Below are 21,961 nucleotides of genomic sequence, written 5' to 3' on the forward strand. Positions count from 1 at the left end.
GAATTAACCAAACGCCACCAGTGTATTCCAATTGTTAATCGTTCCGATAATTCGTTATTATACCGAACCACATCGATTATCTCGATATATCATCATAATGAGTTTTCCAACGCGTCCCACGCCCAATGATAATCGAATCGCGCGATCGTGTCTTAGCCTGTGGAAATCTTAAAATTTCAATGACTTTTCGTTCCATTTCAATTTAATTAGCGATAGTTCCCTTTAACGGATCGAAAGTAATACGATATCTTGAAAAACATCTCATATCTCGGCAGTGATTTGGGATTTAGAAGGCGACATGCAATCCGCCGATTGATTACTTTGCCTTTTTATTAGGTTGAAATCGGCAGGCCGAGAATTCGCTGGATTTCTTTAGAAGAATTTATAGCTTTGTTACGTCGTATCAGAACACCCCTTTTTACTCATGAAGGGATATTAAGATGAAAATATATCAACAGGACTCTACCTATCGGCTTTTCCTCCTGCAATCTTCATATATTATCGTACAAAAAAATATTTTGAATTTTTCCAGAAATGCCCATTACAATTACTCGACGAGAGGAAGCACAATCATCCTTCATCTTCTCGTCTATCCTACGCTCATCCCACGGAATTTCTTCCATCGTTTCCCCGAAATCCATTTGTCTCCACCGGTGGCGGGAGGCTGACGAGGGAAACGGGCCGATGAGTTTAACGGCACGGAATCGGGGCCAATTTCAGCGAGCTCTGGCTGCGCGTGCATGGTGCCACGATTCGGCTCAATTTCTATTGCGACTGGATTACTCTGAAGACGGATTTTTCCAACTGGTTTCGACCGTCACGAAGGCGAAGATAAGTGCGTTTCAGACGAACGGAAATGAAAAATTCAGCGTGACGAACGCGTGAAACGATCGTTCGATCTTCGTTAGAAACAAAGCTGGAGAAGACGACGAATTTGCGGGAAGATCGATGCGTTCCATTATCGCAAAAGTTGGTAATTTAATCCTTTCGGACGAGGATTTTTCCCGAGCAACGAATACGATAACGTAATAATATAAACTACAATACGCTGGAGTTTGAGAAAATGAAGAATGTGAGGAGAGAGCATATTACGAGCCATATTTTCCACTCTTCACAGGGACGAGGATTTAAAATCCAGTTCTAAAATTCTTCCTATTTGGTTTTGAAGGCAAATATACCCTTTTACTCTTCATATTCTTCGTAATTTCAGAAATGTTGCTTGGCGGAATATTAGAACACTGTTAGGGACTTTAGCGACTGTTGAGGACGGTCTGGTCATCCGCTACGAGGAAATTGCTTGAGAAATGGAAGTCGAACAAGGTGGATGTGTGAAGGCTGACTACTTCTATCTAGTAGGAAATTTATTTCAATGGCATGGTGGAAATGAACGTCTTCGACGTGGCGGAGATTTTAAATTCTCGGCGAGATAGGTTCAATCGAATACTCGTTCTGGTGCAACGATTAAAAATTTATATTGAAATCAGCCGCGTTTCCCCGCTAGTACGACGTTATTAATGGTAACGAAGTCCTCGTGCGGAGTTCGGAAACTATTTTCTTTTCGAAGAATGGGAGGTAATTGAAATTATCGACGTCTATTCTTTGCAGCGAAATTTCCAACGGCCAGACAAAAAGAAAAAGAAGTACCAATGATATCGAGCAATATTTTAACGCTAATTGTCTTAACGAGCGATGTAACGATCGATCGGCTAGATATTATGTTCTCGGTATAGTAAAAACGAGATTTCAGACGTGAAATAATGAAATAAACAATCGGAATCGATAATATTTTAATACAGTCCTTTTTCCTAGAAATAAGCTGCTTTCGATAAACTTGTATAGAATAGAAAAATAAAAGGAATACCATAAAGATAGACTCTCATTGTCTAATGTTTATCCTACCAGCGTATTTTTCATACAGAACATCGTTTCCGAACTTCATGCATTTCGAAGATAAGGGAAGAACAGCATTGTTAAAGGCAGAAAAAAGGGGATGAAAAAGAGTAGAATAACGTTCTGGCATATCCGTGTTGTCGGATATTTATCTGGGAAAAGGGGAATAGTGACAATCGGGTAAAGTTGCACGCGCGAGCGAAGGCCACAGGCAATCGACCGAAACTTCGAGCGCTTCATCTGTTAAACGTCTAAATGCCACTCTCTCTCTTTAAACGGTTGGCCGGCTGGCGGAGGTTTTCATTTAGAAAAAGTCACCGGAACGCATTCATTTAGTTTTACGCGAGCAATTTTAATCCGGTCGAAAAGATGAAAGATGCTTATCACGACGTAAGCTCCATTTATTTCTTCTTATTCGTTCTAGGAAGCTGAGTATCGCTGGATAGCTAAAGTACTAGCCAGCGCTTGAAAAATTATTGGACGCCGATTCGAATCGTTTCGCAGGTGAACGCGTTAAAGAAATTCACGTCTTTATCTATTTAAGATTTTCATCTCTGTAAATCGAACATTGTCGTATGATAGATGAAGGATTTCAATGGATCGGATCTTCCTGCACGTAATCAGTAAATGGAGCGAGACGGAATCTCCGTTCCCGAAACGAGAATCTTAATCCCCGTTCTCTTTAGTCTCTCTTTTATTTCGCGTTCTTTGACGTTCCCGTTGGAATGAAAAGTTGGCGGAACAGCGTAGAAACTGCGTTCGAATCGCATTAGTCCTGCCGAGTCGAAAGTCAAGTACTACAACAAATGTAACTCGGGCCATTAGCTATTCAACCTCGAGTAGCGCTGGGAATTTATACGAATGACCTGAGCTGAGTTGCGTTAATCCACGTGGCGTACTTTCCGCTTTTAACCTAGGTTTACAAATAATTCCAACGATGGCTGTTTAATCTAATGCGTTGTATGGCGCGGACATTCTAAACGTTACGAAAATGGTGGCCGTTTGTGAAACAGCGGGAAACAATGTGCTGTTGAAGATGTAATCTTCCGTTAAAAATTGTGATTTAAACGGATTATTTAAAGTATTTCGTAGAAAGAACGTGCCGAATAACAACAGATAAGGATTCCGATAATGCATCGACACGCAACTATTTTAATAATGTCTGAACGGAATTGAATGGATAACGTAATTATATGAGCTGAAATTCGATCATATCCCAGGAAGTTTGCATAATGCAAACGTGGTGTACATAGGATCGTGAGTTCCTCGGCGTTTGAGTAATCCGAAGATGCGCACCGGAATACGGTTTCGCGACGGCCGCTAGATGAACCTGGATTCCAGCGAGTCACCGACAAACAACGTTCAATCTACCGGAAAGTAAACTGGTATTAAAATTACAATGGAAGTTAATGAATTCACTACCGTTAATTCGCTGATTCTTTGTTCGCATTAACAATACAGCATTGAATTTCGTAAAATACGATAGATAACGTATCCCACGCTTTGCTATACCAGATTATCCCATTTTTTGTAAATATAAGCAAAGCATCGAAATGATAAAAGTCGTAAGTGTCAAAAAAGAAAAAAAGAAAAACAGAAATCGATTTGTTTATGATAATATAAGTTGTACATGGGATAGGACGAAGAGATAATAAGGGCTGTGGTAATTAAAATGGAACCAATATCGTGATGGAAAATAAATTTTGTATCGTATCTCTGAATCTGTAAAGTTATGGCAAACGCTGAAACAATCGATACTGTCCTAGTGAAAAAGAACGTAAGCGTCAAAATGAATCGAAATGTGTAGTTTATTCCTATTGGAAATCTCCACTCCTGGGTTATTCAAAATGACATTAAAATATCAACGCGTTCAGCGTATGGCGATCACGATGTGACACTGAATATATTAGAGGCAATATTTATATTTAGAGAGAAGTATAATACACCGTGCTTTCATGTATGACTCACTTTTCACCAAGGAACGATAAACCGAGTATATTTAGAATCATGCAATGCTGCACCAAAGTGTATAATCGGTCGCATAATTACGGTGAATACTGAAGAGCTCTCGCGGCTTGAATCGGATTCGTCGGGTTTGTCGAGCAAGAAGTTCTTGCTACCTACGCCTTCAATTAGCTCTGTTTTTATCTATGAGCGGCATTTCTGAATTTGTTTTCGGTCAAAGAAAGGAACCCGAGCCAGGTGGAACTACAGTCACGATTAAGAACAAAGCGAAAATATTTCGCCTACTGTTTCACCTTGTCGTATAAAAACGATAAAGCGTGTAAGAACACGAGCACTTCTGAAGGTTGTATTGCTTGCTCGTGTGTCAAAGTTTCTGAGATGCTGAATAAAAGCTGATGCATCTGCAACAATCATTTGTCTGCCTCTAATTGCGCGGAGAATGCGAGTCAAGTTTGCTCTTATACGCAAGATTACGTCGCTCAGGGGCACATTTCCTCTTTGACGTGGAATATTCCAATACCTGTTAACGATGGTAATTAATTCGGTTACTCAAATTATTCAAATTCACGAACACGATTATATTGACGCAATACTTTACCCAATTTAGTCTCTCTATTACTTCCAAACGCTATCATTTCACAAGAAAGGAAAAATACGGAACGTCGTACTTGTTCGTGGTATGTGAATTGGGAAATTGTCAATCGAGAGCATTAAACGTTTCAATTCCATTAGTGATACGAAACATTGTACAATGTTACGCGTGGATTAAATTTTAAGCTATTTAACTGGGAAAACGAGTAGATTTGTAAAGCATTGATGAACTGATTGCGCGTTTACGTTTCCTCCCTGTAAATGTAACACGTAACTGACTCTATACGACTTGGCGTACTGACGATTCGCGATCGATATTGTGCAAACAAAAATAGAACGTAATGCACTTATTTTCTATCAAGCCGATTGGTCGTGGTCGGACGCGATAGAGCGTCCCAAAAAATCGTGTTGTCGGTACAGTAGTATCAGTCTTTCACGTGTCAGCCGGTATATCGTGGAAGGCGTATCCAGCGCGAACCAACGAGTTGGTGACTAACATTTTAGATTTAGATGAGCTCGTGTGAATAGACCTGCTGTCTACCTTACGGCCACTTTAGTCACAGATATACACGCACCTGCCACTTGCTATAAGAACATATGCTTTCTTTAAACGGACGACCGAGTGAAAAGTTCTCGGTATATAAATGAAAAATTTCGCGTCGCAACGCGGGTGTCCCGCATCACGACCGCTCATCCATAAAACAGCAGATCGTATGCTGAGATCGTGGAATGGATAATTAACGTTTATTATACGAGAATCTTAATGAATAGTCAAGCGTGTTCGCATATGAAGTATATTCTTCGTACCGAACTCGTATTGCTATTTTCTCACCTTTTTTTTTTTTTTTTTTTGGCAACGGGTCGAGAATCTATGCGATCGAACGAGATAACATCGAAGTTCGAGCGCGTTTGCAGAGAAGCTAAATAGTAAAAAATACGATTCCAGTGATAAAGGGGTCGTAAGTTTCGATATTAATTGAACATACGCGGAACTAGAATTTTGAGAGTTAAGTACACCGTGTATTTCTGAAATTAGTCGATTAGTTTCACGATCCGCGTTTGCGATTCCACGAACCGAAGAATCGAGGATGAATACTTTGAAGAAACGATTGCATACAGAGAGGGTGATTTCGAAATACGCTTCAGAAAGCAAGAGACGGTGCAACGTTGCAAAGCTTGCTATGGAAAATCTTAGGAAATCGCGAGAATCTTTTAGTGTAATTTGTTGCCGGGGCATGGGCACACATTTCACGGTATTACGTATTCACGGATGTAGAATGTTAATAGCGAAGGTCTTCTGCTTCGCGTTTCGTTCTCAAGACGAGATGAAAAACAAAAAATGATATTAATAGGCTTTCTCTAAAAAGCTTGTGATTAAACGAAGAAAAGGACTGGATCCCTTTGACCGTGTCTTCTTCGTCGTGATTTATTTTAATGAATTTTTATTAAGTAGCGTAAAAAATGTTGAAGAGATAGGATTAAAAATTTGATTCCCTTGATATATCCATGAAAATATTAAATCTTTTCGAGAGGTCGATTTGTTTGATCTCGAGTTAAACTATATGCACGATGTACACGGTATATAGTTTATATTTTTGTAAAGGAATATTTGTTAATACCATTGATGAAAATAACTTTACATCACTATTAACGATGTCGCTTGAAATAACGAACGAGGCCAGACGTTTAATTTTATCTGGAAAATTTAGTCAGAGAAGAAATTTTTGTGCCGGAATTCATTAAGAGAATCTTGATCGGATTTTGAACGAGAAACGCATAATGTTATAAAGGCCACGAGCAGAAAAAAATATTCTGTTATCTTTCCAAAACGAATTCATGTTGAACCATCTGCGTAGAGCTCGATCAAAGGATTGCGATGTGAGAGAAAAATTTTCGTGAAAAAGAAGAGGAAAATTAATACGATATAGCGATTCTCTCTCAATAGAAGCATGCAATGTATTTTGCATATAGGACCGAATTTTGTAAGTACCGCTCTTCATTGTCAAAAAGAAGTAAGTATACAGATAAATGTTAATTATGAATATGGCATGATTACTCTTAAAAATCCATTGAAATTTCTTTCATGAGGATATCGTTACAGGGATATGTTCTAGAAACACAATTTTATTTGACGCTCCATTCCCCGCGTACGCTTAGCAATTAAATCCAATCAATCGTTGTAGCGGTAAAATTAGAAGGAATGCGAATGTCCCTGTAATTTCAATTCACTATCGCGAACGAAGAATTTCGCAGAATTAATGCTGCAGTTCGATGAATTAAGCTCGAATTAGTCTGTACTAATTTCTTTAAACATTATTTTCTGCTATTTCTCCCTTTACACTGCGATGAAATCCTCGCCTGGCTTCCGTGTCCTTACTCGCTCTACACTCTGACCACCCTAAAGCCACGAGATATCTACGTTCTTGACCCACTTGTACGTTGAATCTTTTATTGCAAAAAATTTTCCGTTTTACCAGCGAAACTTAAGCAGCGAAAATTCGCGATGAAAGGAAATTAACATAATTAGGACAAGACTTTAAGCGCATCAAGAACAGGGTCAACGCCCAAACATATTCCCTCTGTTTACAAACGCCTTTAAAAGAGAGGCCTGCTGCACGAGGCATAATTATATGTCAGGCATTTGGCTTTTTCCATTGAACAACTATAGCGTACGGCTCTTCCCCGAATTCTTTCATGGACCATCAAAAAAACGAGCGGTTTAATCACGTCGGTGAGAGTCGCTGTGCTTTAGAGGTTGCTCAACCAGCTCGTTTGAGTTATTTACTCCTTTCCGTTTCCGTTCTCGTGTCAATAACATCCCCGCGAAAAGTCAACACTAAGTGTCGCTATTGTCACAATCGATCTTCCGTTCTATGTCACTAAGCCATCCATTCGACGTGAAACGTAGTTAGGCCATTTGAAAAGCTGTTTCACCTCGAACCAAATTCTGTGTTTTGCCCTTGCGAAACGGAGTAACGTTCTATGAGGTCAGCTGATGTTCGTAGCAATTACAACAGTTAAACGTAATTGAAAGAATCAAACGTAGTTTCCTTTAGAGAACACCGAGAGACTAAAATTCCGGAAAAATTAAAAAATAACGAGCACGAAAAGAGTTCGAGGCGATTATTATTTGAACGACTCTTCTGTTGTAAAATCAATTACACCGAGAGGCATGCACTCTATGACAAGCAGCTCGAAGACGAAACTTTCCAAGTCGACTTACCTCCGTGTACGAAAACGGTGGTAACGTGTTCATGTCCACCAAGGAGTACGATCGCGAGGTATCACGTTCTCCCGTTGGTATCATATGTTAAAATAGTTTTAGCTCGCGGATTGGCAAAAGATTGCAAACGGAGGCGTACTCGATTCTTGTCGAAAGGTTGCCCGACAAACAAATCTAGTTACTCGATGTTGATAGAAGATACAATTTTGACTTTCTATTCGATTCTGACGACAAGGTATCCCGGGGGTTAGTTTGTTTTCGTCGCGGCAGCCGGTCGCAGCGCAGGTTATCGCAGTCGCGGCTTGGAGCAGACTGAACGCGCCCCGCAGCTCAGTCCAGCGAATAGCATGACGCGCAGAACGGAGACGCTCTCACTGATACGCCCCGTGATTGTGGGCTCAACCTTAGACTCGATTCTACGACGATTGTACGTCTCATCGATCCTTTCGTGATTGATCTTAATTTATTAAAATCGTTTGGAAGTATGGTAGAACTTTTAGAAAAATCGTGGATGAAGTGGCTATTGATTATGCCGTAAGATGAGAACTTGTGAGTTTTATTTAAATTTGTGGAAGGAACTAACTTACCGAAGGAAAGGAATATAATTGGTATTATTTGTATAAAGTGGAATATCCGGCAGACGTTGTTTAAGAACATTCCATGTGCATAATTTATTTTGTTTTTGGAGTTTTGCATTCCCGAAAAAACGTCGTACGAAGATCTTGAAAAATCACAAAACATTCACGATATTACCACAGTATTGATATTAATCGGATGTATATTATAAACATACCAAATGAATTATTTGTCTTGAAAAGTTATATTATCTAGCGGCGAATTTCCTTCCGTTTTGTTTAAGCAATGCGATAGCGTTACAGCAGCACGACTCACACCTTAAACAAAGTTGATGGTAGGTTAATTGATTTATCCTCATTTTGCATCTTCTCGGTTGACGATCGCTTTATCCGCGCTAGAGTTTCCAGGCACCAGCGGAATGAAACTTCGCCTGTCCTAAAGAGTTTTGGAATGTTTAATAGCTCTTTTGTCTTTACGGGAGCAGATTTTTTCGTACTGCATGAATTTATCATCTATTATGAATCTTCTACACCGTAACTTGGCACAGTTTTTAATTTCTCTGGTAAGCACTCTGAATTCTTACGAAATGATTGCGTACGAAAATAAATACATGATCGTTGTTTGTTTATCTCATCTTTTCCCTAGCTAATTGATTTTCAGTCTGCATGGACCTACGAGAGAATCGAATCTTTCGTTAAAAATACATCGCAGCACGTTACAAAGAAACGGAAACCAGGAAGGGAAGTAGCATTTTAAAGTAGGTATTGCAATAAAGGGATTATTTTTATGCGACCCAAAGGTCGATTCCTCTGCTTCGAAAGGAATACAGTTTGACCAGCATGATCGATGGACTTCTGTAATATATCAAAGAAAATTACCGTGGCATCGGTTATGCATGAAAAACGGAAGCAACGAAATCGAGCGATCGTTACGATCTTAATAAGTAGGATCTAAATTCTCGTTAAAATTTTAACGTATGTACACCCGCTGCATTTTTATTGGCGAACGCTTCATGCTTCGATAAAATTAGACGCGTGGTTATTTTTTTACCCTGGCTATACCGTTATGTTACGAAAACACGACACGACAAACAGGAAATCCCGTAGGAGCAAGGGTTAATCGTCTATTTTTTCTCGATAATGCGATCAAATCGTCCTTTTGTTGTACATTTTTCATATAATTATTCTCACGTTTCGTGATTTTATCGGTGGAAAATCCTCGATGCCCGCGGGACTTTTAACGACTAAATAGTTGAACAGACGTTCTTTGTACGTCGCGACTACAGCCTGATCAAACGGTTCGAACAAAAAACGCGTTCTTCTTTGTCTTTCTACATGTTGTCGACCGTGTACACTTTGTGTACATGCCGTTGGTTATTATTGTCACATTTCTGTTTCGTGTACTTATTTCCTTCTTATAATTACGTATAATTGCGTATAATTAGATGAAACGTTTAGTTTATTCTCCGACAGACAGAATAAAAAGAAAAGGAAGAAAATTCCGTGTACCATAGCGTTTAATATTAAAATGCAACGAATTTTTCACGATACCTTTAACACGGATATTGTGACATTCGTGTGACATTCGAATCCTCTCCCATCGTAAAAAGTACGCATAACGCACTCGTGGCTCATTTAATACCAAAGACGAAGAAGAAATGTTTATTTCGTTGATGCAGCATAAACAGAGTTTATTTACTGAGATATTTCTATCGGTATTTTTACCGCCTGGAGGCAACAATCGGATACACGTGGTTACTCGGAACTTCGCAGACATTGGAAATTTAAATTCTTTCTTTCGTATCGCGAAACATACATAAATATTCACTGTACGTTGTTTACAATTCATTTTCATTGAATTGATTAAATATCCATCTGCCTGTTGCAATCGTTCATAGGAGACGATCTTGAGGAAATTTTATAATTTAAACGTAGCTATTTTTTCAGGTTTTTCATCGTCATAGCGTCGTGTTGGTTTCTGACTCTTCGCACTTCCCCACCACCAGTTTCCCATCAGTTCTCATTACAAACGTGAACCTTTTCAACTCGTCTGCACAGAATTCTCGAGAAAAAAGGAAAAAAGGATAAAGGAAGAATACCGCTAAATGTCAAACTTTTTGACAGAGGAATTCATCTCGAAACTGATGTTTTGGTTTATCATTGGTTACGTGCTGCGAAAGCATTTTTCAGCCGCGTAATATGAACTTCAACCTTAAACGAAGGAGCGATAGGACGGTAATAGGATAAAAAAAGTTTCGTATCAAATTCCTTTCAGCATTATTTCCTTCGATGCTAGTCAATCTCCTGTAACCTGTATGGCATCCTCAATTATTTCTCTCTGCGATGTACAAGCAAGGACGTTGTCGACAAGAAAGTAGATTTCATCGCGAATACTAAATGATTTAAAATACGAGGAACACCTGCAATCTCATACTACGGTCGCCTATTTTTAAAATCTGTCTAGTATCGACGTTGCCCAATTAAATCGTTATTCACGCTATAGAAGGTGGAAATTATCTGACCTTATTCGAACTTCGAACAAGGGCACTTGCACAATTCCAAACATGAAGTTAATTTGAAGTTAGACTTGTCGTTTGCAAAGGTTCGTTGTCAACTCTCTATCGTCGGCATTGGATTTCACGAAACCAATTCCACTTGTAGGAAAGGCGTAGCAATTCCTGCTCGACGGTAATCTTAATGATTTTTCGATTTGTTAATCGAAACGGAGCGAAATAGTTGGAATCGTTTACAGTGTTTATAGTGTTTCCAGCGAGGTGCATCGGGTTGAGGTTGAAATAAAAATAACGATTTTCAGCGATGCGTTAAATGGAATTAAAAGCGGCTGACTATGTGTGATTTTTGACACCAATAACTTCGACCAAAAGATTAACGAACCAGAGAAAAGAGCGTGCTTCTATAATTTTGCTAGCGTGACTCGTCAATTTCCGATAATGAACAGCTTAATAAAGCGCGCTTTTAGCTAGATCAATTCTGTCCCTGACAGTTGTAATTTGATGCTGTTAAAAAGGTCGATGGTGCCCGTGTTCAAAGTGCCAAGTTTAGTGCAACGTACAGTCGCACAGATGGAGATATCTAGTAGTGCGTCTAATTGCTTAGAGATTAGATCAATTTCCCTTTTGAAATATTTAATTCCACCTTAACGCGATGTTTAAATTAAGTAATTTATTTCAAGATAGCGGTACACACACCGTGTGTCGTGTTGCGTGCATTGTCGTGCAACATTTTTTACTTATCCACGACATTTTACTGGGGCGTCACAACACGACTCGTTGAATATTCCTCTTCGTAGATACCTGCAGCATGTTACACGTCATCCTAACTTGACCATACGGCTAACTTTAACTTTATCATACGGCTTGTCCAAATAATCAAAACCTTGTCGACCTTTATTATTTTCGTAGAGAATTTAACGATTGCTTCGCTCTACGCTAATTAAAAGCAGCGTTAAGATGCGCTGGAAGAGTTGAAAAGCGATGAGTTAATCCGGTTATAACCAGCTAACGAGAAACTAAATTTCTCTTTGCAGATCCCGTAGCAAAAGTACGTCCCACTGACTGTCATTGTGCTTTCGAATATTATTCGAAAATTATTCGATATCATTGGAATGTTTCAATCAAGATCATATAAGGTCATTTAAAAGACATGCAAAATCACAAAATTCCAAGATCATTTTAAAATATCCTTAAGACTATATAATATCGTTTAAAGCTTGCTCCTGCCTTGAAGATCATGCAAACTAACTCAATAGTCTAATTTCATAAATTTATCGTCTTCCCTTTCCATTCCATTATTTTGTATTGATCTTTAAGTTAAAATCTATCCCGCAAATAAATGATAGACAAGACTGGAATTGTTCACCGAAGAAAAGGAAACTGGACGATAATACCGAATCGTATGTATGTCTTCCAATTTATGAACTCGTTGGAAATCATATTGGAACAGCTAGCAGATGATTTTATTTCTCAACTACGCTGCTTATGTATAGTTCTATCAGAATTGCACGATCGCCAAGGATCGTATCCAATAGCTATGAGTATGTACCTGAAGTTGAAACAAGGAGTAATTTTCTCGAGATTGTTATTGTACGTTCTTGGAACGTCTTCCGAGCACCGAGTACGTGGAACGCGATGAAACTCTTCCGCGGTGAGCACGACCGTGCAATTCGTCAGAATAAAATTAATTAAACTACGCGTACAGTTGTCAGCTTAAACTTACGACTTAGGATTGCAAGTGTAAGAGCCGATATCCGTTTCGTTGATAATTTAATTCTTCTCTTTGTCATGTAAGCTTTGGAGTTTGGCTTTGAAACAAAGCCAGCTGACCCAACTATCATAAATGCTCCAGCAGGTTGAAACATTGTTTGTAGTATCATAATGCTGTTTGCGGGATCGCCAGTTAGCTTTTGGCACGCCCCCCACTTCGTTTGTAAACACACGATCGTTGTTTGAGATAGAGATTAGGTTCGAGATAATTGTAAACACTTCTTAAGGATTCAACGAGAAAGTAACAGTGGCTGCACTGTTACTGGCCCACTAGGTATAATACTTGCCGCATAAAATTCGAGAATTTATAAGAAAGTCCACTTAAAATTTTATCTTGGGAAATTCTGTCGTCAAGTGTCCATAAAATTAAAGGAAACTTTTACTAGCACATATTGGGAGAATTTTGAAATTTGCTTTGATTATCCACTTATGCTAAAAAGTCTTAGAATATTTTCTGTTTTTTTTAAATAAATACTTTGGTATTTGTCGTAGATTGTGAATTTTAAATTATTAGGTTGTCCGAAAAGTTTCTTTCGTTTTATGAGGAAATAATAGACGCATACCGTTTTTTGTTTTATATTACTTTATCGAATTACGTACGATCCATTTTGTTCTGTTGAGATAAACACCACGACATTTCACGGACTTGGTTTTACGTTTGTATGAAGGTGCACAGTTGTAAAAAACACGTCTGTGAAAGAAAGACACTTTTCGTCTAAACCTAATACATTCATTTTTCAACGAAATTATTAAGACATTAGTAGCGCGTACTTTCTTTATCGTGTAAATCTCAAAATACCTTGAGACTGTCCCAAGATACTTGAACAGACGTATAAGTATAATCTTATTGTTAGATAGATAGCGCATGATTCTTTTATGTATGGAACGAAATTCAGATTTTTTCAAGGTTATCATCATCGCTCCAGAATTCGTAAAACGATGGTGAGAAGTTTGGAATCAGTGATTGAACGATTTACCACGTCGAACGGAGTCTGATCGGGATCCTTTTTGTAAATATTTCCCGTTACCGAAGATAGCAAATATATTCCCTTGGATCGACTGACAATCACGTTTGTCAAAGTCTCTTTAGATTTAAATTACTATATTGCAGTTAATGGAATGGGATGTGCGAAGGATGACGTAAAAGAATGAATCGTTTATTACGCCACTAAACAAGTTTCATTCTCTTCGGAATCGAATTTCGATTTCAATCAAAACAGTACTGCCTGCCGGCAAGATATTTGCCATGAAAATGAGCTTTGGAATTAAATTCCACCCAACACGGACAGACAATCAACTTACAAACTGTATTAATGAACTTCTTAGAAGAATCGATTCGATCCCGTTCGACAAGTTGTCGTTGTCGTTATTTTTATCGTCAATCGTTCCCCTTTTTAAAGAATAAATATCATCTAGCCTATTAACGGCAGATAAATCAAATTTCCTGCGCCCTTCATTAACCCTTTTAATAGCTCCGTGCTTATCTTTATAAAAAAAAAGTCACTTCCTCGGTGGTACACTACATTCTTTGTATTATTACCCCTTGAAAGGTATGCGCTTCTCCATAGATGTCGAATCGAGGATACTATTAGTATCGTTTTTTTCCATTCTCTTAAAATGCTTCTTCCATTAGCGGTCACTTTGTTATACCTTCCATTCAACCTTGATGCAAAGGCTGTCCATTCGTCTGTCACCATCTTCGAATCTACTCTTTTCTGTTTCACTTTGATTAAGTCTCGGTACACCGCAATAGGATTAAAGGATGACGTTTTTGAAAAAGTACCTATGAAAATGAAGATTTGAATGTATTTGTTCCGGTTATTTGCCTTGCAAATGCGTACAATAGCAAGCTAATTCCGTGTAAATGAATAATATCGCGCGCGAATACGTCGCGTGATAATTTTTCAATTTATTTTTGCTCACTGATAGATATAATAAAATGAGCAATTATCGAAAAAATATACAAAGGATTCGGAATTATTCACCTGATAAATTTCGACCGTTACCCCGTCACGAGTAACCAACAAGGAAACACGATTGTTTCTAAGAAACGAGATGTCAAGAACGAGCGGACCGATCTCGAAATGTCGTGAATATTTGAAAGAAGGTGACTCGCGAACTACTGTGACGACCATCTTATCATGGGGCCAACACACTTGACGCCCCTTAGAGAATAAAAGATATTCCTCCGACCTATTTTCCACGCATTCTTTCGGTCGGTCGTGAAACCGATTCTGCTGACATCGCACAGATCGCTTCCACTTCGCTTTTCGATGCAAATGTTATTTGGAAAGTTTATTCAAAAATTCCAAGCTGTCATCCCTTGGGAATCGATGGAAAATTCTATGCAGACCTGTCGTGCCTTTATTTCGAACATTTTGATCGAAAAAATGTTAACGACGATTATATGAATAATTTTCCGCCGTTACTTCGTTTTCCAAGAAGAACCTTTTACTTGCACGTTCCTGGATTCACGAATTAATTTAACCGAAATGTGAAATATGCAGTTTCTTTCTGTCTTCCGGTACATGATCGTTCTCCGACGGATATGTCGGACATGATCCCATTTAAGCTGTTTGTCGGAGCAGGAAATTCAGGCGACGTTATACGCTCGAATTACCCTCGCACGTAGGGAATGTATGCTACGAAAATTGTAGAAATATCTGTTTCGAGATAGAGGAGCGCTCTCACCTTCGGGACATCCCATTCTTACATATACCATCGTATGGTGTATAGAAGATAAGAACGAGAACGCGAGTGTATTGGATTTAAAGGGGAGAGCATAGTTTCAGGCAGAATGAATTTGCCCCTTCAATTGTTTTCAAACTTGATGACTACCTTGACTCTGCACGTGCATACCTTATGAATATACTTACTTTGTAGATGGGTACAGAAACGCATAAAGCGTATAAAGTAATATTTCCATAATATCGCTCGCGTTTCCTCGACGTCGCTCTGATAAATACATATGTATCCTGGAGAACACGGAGATAAGCCGAGGGAGAAGATTTTTCATTTTTAGCAGTGATATGAAATCGCTGGGCGACTGCGGAAATAAAGTTACAAGATTCCGGATAGTCGTAAGATTGGGACGTAAAAATCAGTGTTACCGCAGTGTTTAAATTATTCATTAATACCAGGAACAGTGAAAAGAATAAAGTGGAAAATGGAATTCTCGTGTACTGACAGCCAGATTTTTTTTTCTTTTATTCTTTTGGTACAGCCAGCAATCTGTCTGCGGTCAGCTTCCGTTCTCAGTCCAAAGCGAAAGGACAGAATTCTGATCGATCGTACAGGGTCGACGACGTAGGCACTATCTTTTAATTCGTTTCTTTATTCCTCGCTCTACTGCTCCAAGAAGAGATTAGCCGCCACTTCGAATCTGTAGAAGCATTTTATCTATCTTACTCTTTAAAAACGTATTATTTTAGGACGAATTAAGTTCCAAATCGAATGGAAAAAGTGCAGCGTACTCTCGAAGTTAGTTTAATGACGAACAGACGTTCCGAAATAGTTAAAAAATTAAACAGGCTTGCTTAATTTAAAGCTGCGCAATACCAATTTCCTGGATATGTATTGGTTGTTAATTAATGTGCAATTCCCTTGTTGATTTCTCTCTCTCTCTTTTTCGTTTAATCGTTGTTCATCCGTAACAGCAGTTAGCCGTAAACGAAAATATAAAAATCGACGAGTTCTATTTGTTTGCAACGCGAATGAGCATTTCTTTCGAAACGTTGCGCGTCGCGTTGGAAACGCACGTACTGGCAACTGCAAACATCGATCGAATAACGTTAATTCCTTCATAACGTTTTCCACCTGAAAGGACTTTATTCGTAATAGGACCACGAGATGTTAAACTTTCTGCCTCAAATTTAACTCGCAAAAATACATGTGGGAGAAGAGTCAGGAACAGGGTTGTGGGCGTTTGATAGACCTCCCTTGGAGTTGGCCATCGTTGTGTGATAACGAAGATACGGCCTGATGCTACGAGTATGGACACTATCGATTCGACAATCAACAGCGGTGGTTGGGCACTTGCGATGTTAGTGACGTTGGTCTTAGGTTCGATGACGAATCCACGGTCAACGGGATGAAAAATATACTTGCTCTAACTCAAACTAACTGATCGTCAGGCGCTGCTCCCTTCGTCGGTGGGATCTCAAGAAAGAACGAATTTTCGTCCCAATGATGCCACAGAGGAAAACTATGATGGGGTGTATCTAAGGCCACGAGATCATCGGATCCGTCGGGTATAGCCCTCGTTCCGAAAGTAAGGGAAATTGACGTCGCTGTCAATTGGTCAGTTTGGGACAAAGACTGTCTGTCCGTTTGAAAAATCTTAATTGCCGGAACAACCCAGGTTTTATAGCGGGTCCTCGGGCTAACTGGACTTGTGCTGTGCACGTGCCTCAACATCAGGTATTCATTGTCCGAAGGAACCGTTGGAATGTTTTACTGTCAAATACCTCTATTGGTATTTCTTTTAATGAGGGTCATACTATAATTCCACACCTTTGTTAGGCGAAGCGCCCGTCCCGTTGACCGCGGCTACGTTCGGCGACTGATGGTCGCCTTGAGCCCAAGTTTATTATCACAAACCGCAAACAAATACAATTGGGCAGGATGACGGCAATTACGACTGTAAGCTTTAATTACAATTTTACGGATTTTCCCGAAGTTCCAGAGGGAAGGCTCCGGTGTCCTTTCATCTCCGACATACATTATTCTTATAAATAAACGAGCGACTTAATGATAATTTTTCACCTTCGTTATAAGCAAAATATTCAACGACTAACGCTATATAAATTCAAAATCGGGTTATTTCAAATTGAACAATTACTTCTCGGAGGGAACAGCTCTACCAATAGATTTTCTGTTCGATGAAATTACATCGACTCTAGCAGGTATACATCTGAGCATATTGATTCTTCATACGTCAACTTTATTATACTTAAAGTACGAAAAAATCTGCAATACGTAAATAGCAGATGATTTACGAAAATTTACTACGCGGCAATTTTTTCAGGGAAAGTTTGGATACGTCTTTCAGCTTCATAAATTTAGTTAACCGAAGGAAAAACTTTCATAAAGCAACTTAGGCGCCGGATAGGATAATCCTTCCTTCCGCGCTTGAAGGCACCATATTACTCGAAATTTTAATCAAGCCCGTTTAACCGTCGATATTCTTTCCCTTTCGTTAAAATAACCACCACGAATGTTGAAATGGTTGGTAGAAAGAATTCAGAAAAATTTCTTCATTATATGGTATGGCCTTAACCGAAGTATTTTATGAGAAAACATCGATTCATCGAACGGTGAACGCGATTCCCGTTGAGTCCTTTCATCAAGTCTTATGCCTGCAGTTATTTTCTCGATCCACCTAACAACGATATTGTAACTGGAGTAATGACTTTTTTACCTATCCGTCAGTAAAATGGTAAGATCAAATTGGGTCAGAATGATAGTCAGATACGTTCGCTGTTGTGAGGCAAAAGAAGAAATTTAGGCAGTTCCTTCTATCGCTCGTTTCTAAATCGAACGAATATTTGCGGTAACCTTAAACCTTTCGATGAGTACATACAAGGGTCACTGACCCTTAAGATCTTCAGATGAAATCGCCGCTCCGACTCCATCGATCATTAGGTTAGAACTTCCGGTCTATGACCTTTCTTGTTTTTACGGGTGGTGAATTTCTGTCGACGATCCTTGTATTTTATGGATCACTGCATTTGGAGCGGCAATTAATTTCAAATGACTTAAAATTAGAGTTTGGCAGAATTCGAAGGAAGTTGAAAATTTTATACGAAGTAAAATAAAAATTTTCCGAACATGAAACGGTTATACTTTTTAACGTTGGAAACGATCGAAACCTGTCAATTGCATTGCATGCAGGAGAATGTAAAACAGTATGTACTTAACAGTTAAGAGAATTGGTCGAATGCCAAATTTCGTCTATTGAAATAACGACACGTGTCAATGTTTGATCCCAGACACAATTCAACAGTAATTAAGATTAGTATTCATAGTTGCACGTTGCCCTGTATTCAACTGGAACTGTAAGGTATTTTGCGTGTATTAATACAGAAACGTCAATAGCTTACGATTGATCTAGCGACCCAATAATATTTCACCGACAATCGAGTATCCCATGTAGGACATGTAATAGAACGTTTCACTTTGTCCGACGAATAATGGCCTTTATCATTACGAACGATAACGCTATTCTATGTTCTAATACACTTGCTCTGATACCAGCCTGGTGGCAATGTGAACGCCTATGTCGCCATCGACGAATGAAAATAGCGGTTCGTACGTCATTTTATTGCAACTTTTATCCAGAGCCAAATGCATCGTGTTTGACATAACGTAGCAGCTACTGCTGTTCTACAATAGTATTTGATATTACGAGGATTCAAAGAGAATATTCTTGGAAGCAATGTGAATTCCGCTAATACAATGAAAATCTTTCCAGGAACCTTACACCGATGTTCAGGAATGAAAAATTGAAATAATAAAGGAAGAATGTTGGGCATGTAATGTCATAACTGCTGTGCTTCAGTTATTCTAAAAAATGTTATGTTCAGTTATTCTACAGAATAATTTAAATTAAGTTTGTTATTAGCTCGGTTCGAATTGGCTGAAAAACAATTCGTGTAAAATATTAAAATTGAATTAAGCGGTCCTACAGCTTCTCTTCAACGCCGTCTGATCAATAATGGGCTGTGCTACTGTGAGCGACGCCTAGAACCATGTGTTCGCTGCTTATAATGCTTTTTATTTCACATCTTTGGAAACTATAATCTTTTAAAGGAAATCTTTATTTTCCAAATACTTCGAAATATCTTGTCCTTTCCAAGTCATATTCGGAACCTTATTCGTGGAAGAAGCAGGCAAATTTCCAGTAAATGAACAGCTATGTATTATAATCGGAATCATTTTCAAGTAAATGGTACCAATTACGTAAAGCTTACTGTTTCGCCATCGGGATTTCTGTATATGTCTCCATTGAATACACGCTCGACAGCATGGATTATGCGAACAAGACAGCCAACTGGTTTGTATACGAACTTGTAATTGCAGCCTTGTACGATGCGATGAGTATAGCAGCATTCTTGTGGTTGACACATAGCTGGCAAATTCATCCATTCCTCTTATGGATAATATTATATCTTTTATGAACGAAATATGTGATCGTTACATAGTGCAAGGATACACGTCTACGAAATAAATCCAGTCCTTTGATTTGGCACTATTATTTTTATATCGCTTTAAGCGGATGAAATTCGTTAATACCTCTCATCAGGTTAATTTGATCGTTTTTAAAAAGTTGGAAATTAGCTAGACATTATTAGAGGCAGATTACGAGAGTGAGCTTTAAGTCGTGTAAATTTCTAGGAAACATTTTAGCGATATAAACTGAACAGAGGGATTCATTTGACAAATTGAAGTGGAGGATGGCAAATAAGATGTTCGCTTAGATGGCAATTAAATGTTTCGCTTATCGCAGTTCGTTAAGTAACATCAGGCGAGCGGTAGTTCAAGGTTCGAAGTGAGCAAAGTTATGGAATAAGTAGATATCAGTAATTAGACGTTTACCGAAGAACGACGTCGAAAAATGAATTCAAGGTTAGCATAGAAGCTAGCAAAGTTAGTACGATGAGAGAATAACGTTATAATTAATTTCGAATTGTCACAGTCGGAAGCGAGGAAAGAATCTTGTGTCTCGGTCCGTCTCTGAATGTTGGTGAACGTCGCAATAAAACGTGTTCTATGGCCTTCCGGGTAAACAGAATCTCAATTGTTCGTGTACTTGGAGCTGCAATTTAAGTCTTATTATTTTCACGATTTCATTTTCAATTCTACGTACGTTTGATTCTTGTTGAATTAAATTCATATTGCGCGCAACTTCGACCTGGCTCTCAAGCGGAAAGGAAATCACCGACCGCTTTTGATCTCAAACTTTTCTACAGCCACTTCTGGAAAGAAATTCTTCTCAGTCTTCGAAATCTTCCTTTTCAACAGAAACATGCTGAATATCAGTTTGCTCCATGACCTTCGTATGTTTCCTCTGTACGTTGCCACAATTCGATCTAAGAATTATATACACTTTGCCACAGTGGGGTTTTCATATTCTATTCGTACGTAACGTGGAACATCAATCGCGTTCTCGGAACCTTTATGATTTATAGCAAAGAACGATTTAATAATGGTTGTGCGTATTAATTCCTGTCTCAAGGCCAGAAACCGCTAATACAGGATACAAACATAAAAAATGGCTATTCAACTTTCGAGACAATGACACACAAACGAGGCTTTCAAGCCGCCTATGCATGTGTTTAGTCTCACGGATTTAGTTTATGGAACTAATTAAACTCACGGCATTGGAAACCTCTACGCTTGGCTCTTATAAACGTCACCATAAAATTTTCAAGAGTGTTCATATTTAGTCCACGAATCTTTTTGCAGGTATTTTATCGCGAAAAAGAAAAAAGAATGGGAAGGTTATAAAGTGCATGTTGATTTATTCTGACACGAGAAGCAATACCGATACGGTGGATCATCGAGGAAGATGCACATATTTCAAGATTTTTTGATTTATAAGTGGGTCACTGGTACCGCCATAGCACTCAATTTTTCTCGGACTGAAGAAATATTGCACTCTGCATCTTTTTAAGGCGAGAAAGCCGACTTGAAACATGCGGAAGGTTCCTTAGATTTTGTGAATTCATTGTTATCATAAGGATATAATGAGGTGATTCGTGAATAATGGACGAAACTAATTGCACTGACAAAAATGTTTCAGTTATTTTTCCTATCCTGTGAAAGATTTAAAATAAAAAAAATTTAATTACATTTTCGGAAGGGGAAAAAAGGATTAAAAGGACGCAGCGACAACGTGGCAAGAATTACCGATAATCTCTGCCCAAGTATTTGATAAATTGTCGGGATGTGATTGATGGAAAAGATTTATGCAATCCAGATTGGAGGTAATTTGTTGCGAGACTAAACCTAGCCATCGATGAAAAATTTGCATTGATGCCAACATGTGTATCTGATGGATAAAAGAAACTAGTATCGTTAATTTTAAAATTATACCTAGTTCTTGATTTCCAGACAATATTATACTGTTTGTTGATGGATGACGAACCCCTATATTTTTGCGTCTGTTGTTCAATTGGTAGTATACTTTCGAAACGTCAAGGAGGAAGAAAAAATTTGATGCTGTAGAGTCAGGTTAATTTGTTGTTATATATATAAACCATGCACTTGTTGCAGAAAATAGTTATCTTTATTGTTTGGTCCTATTTCGTATAAATAAAAATTAGAAAGATCGCTCAACTTATAACTCGAGAAACTGAATTTATTTTAAGCCGAAAATAGTCGGTCAGAGAACATATTGCGTTTGTAGGAGTTTTACATAAAAACGCTATTAA

The 21,961-nt window shown here is 38.5% G+C and overlaps 1 protein-coding gene and 1 long non-coding RNA gene across 2 annotated transcripts in view; one reads left to right on the top strand and one right to left on the bottom strand.

Moving 5' to 3' along the window:
• The window catches only part of LOC126868882 (uncharacterized), a 35,538-nt gene extending 27,548 nt beyond the window's left edge, over positions 1–7,990 (bottom strand). Inside the window, exon 1 of the mRNA XM_050624830.1 lies at positions 7,670–7,990. The gene's annotated coding sequence lies outside the window, so the exon portion shown is untranslated. The remainder of the gene's footprint in view (positions 1–7,669) is intronic.
• Positions 7,991–16,405: 8,415 nt separating this feature from the next.
• On the top strand, positions 16,406–17,135 carry LOC126868782 (uncharacterized). Its single transcript, XR_007690755.1, has 3 exons — positions 16,406–16,569; positions 16,661–16,946; positions 17,049–17,135. It is a non-coding gene; the product is annotated as an uncharacterized LOC126868782 (long non-coding RNA).
• The last annotated feature ends 4,826 nt before the right edge of the window (positions 17,136–21,961 follow it).

This window comes from Bombus huntii, chromosome 8 (genome assembly GCF_024542735.1).
Source record: "Bombus huntii isolate Logan2020A chromosome 8, iyBomHunt1.1, whole genome shotgun sequence".
Classification (NCBI taxonomy): domain Eukaryota; kingdom Metazoa; phylum Arthropoda; class Insecta; order Hymenoptera; family Apidae; genus Bombus; species Bombus huntii.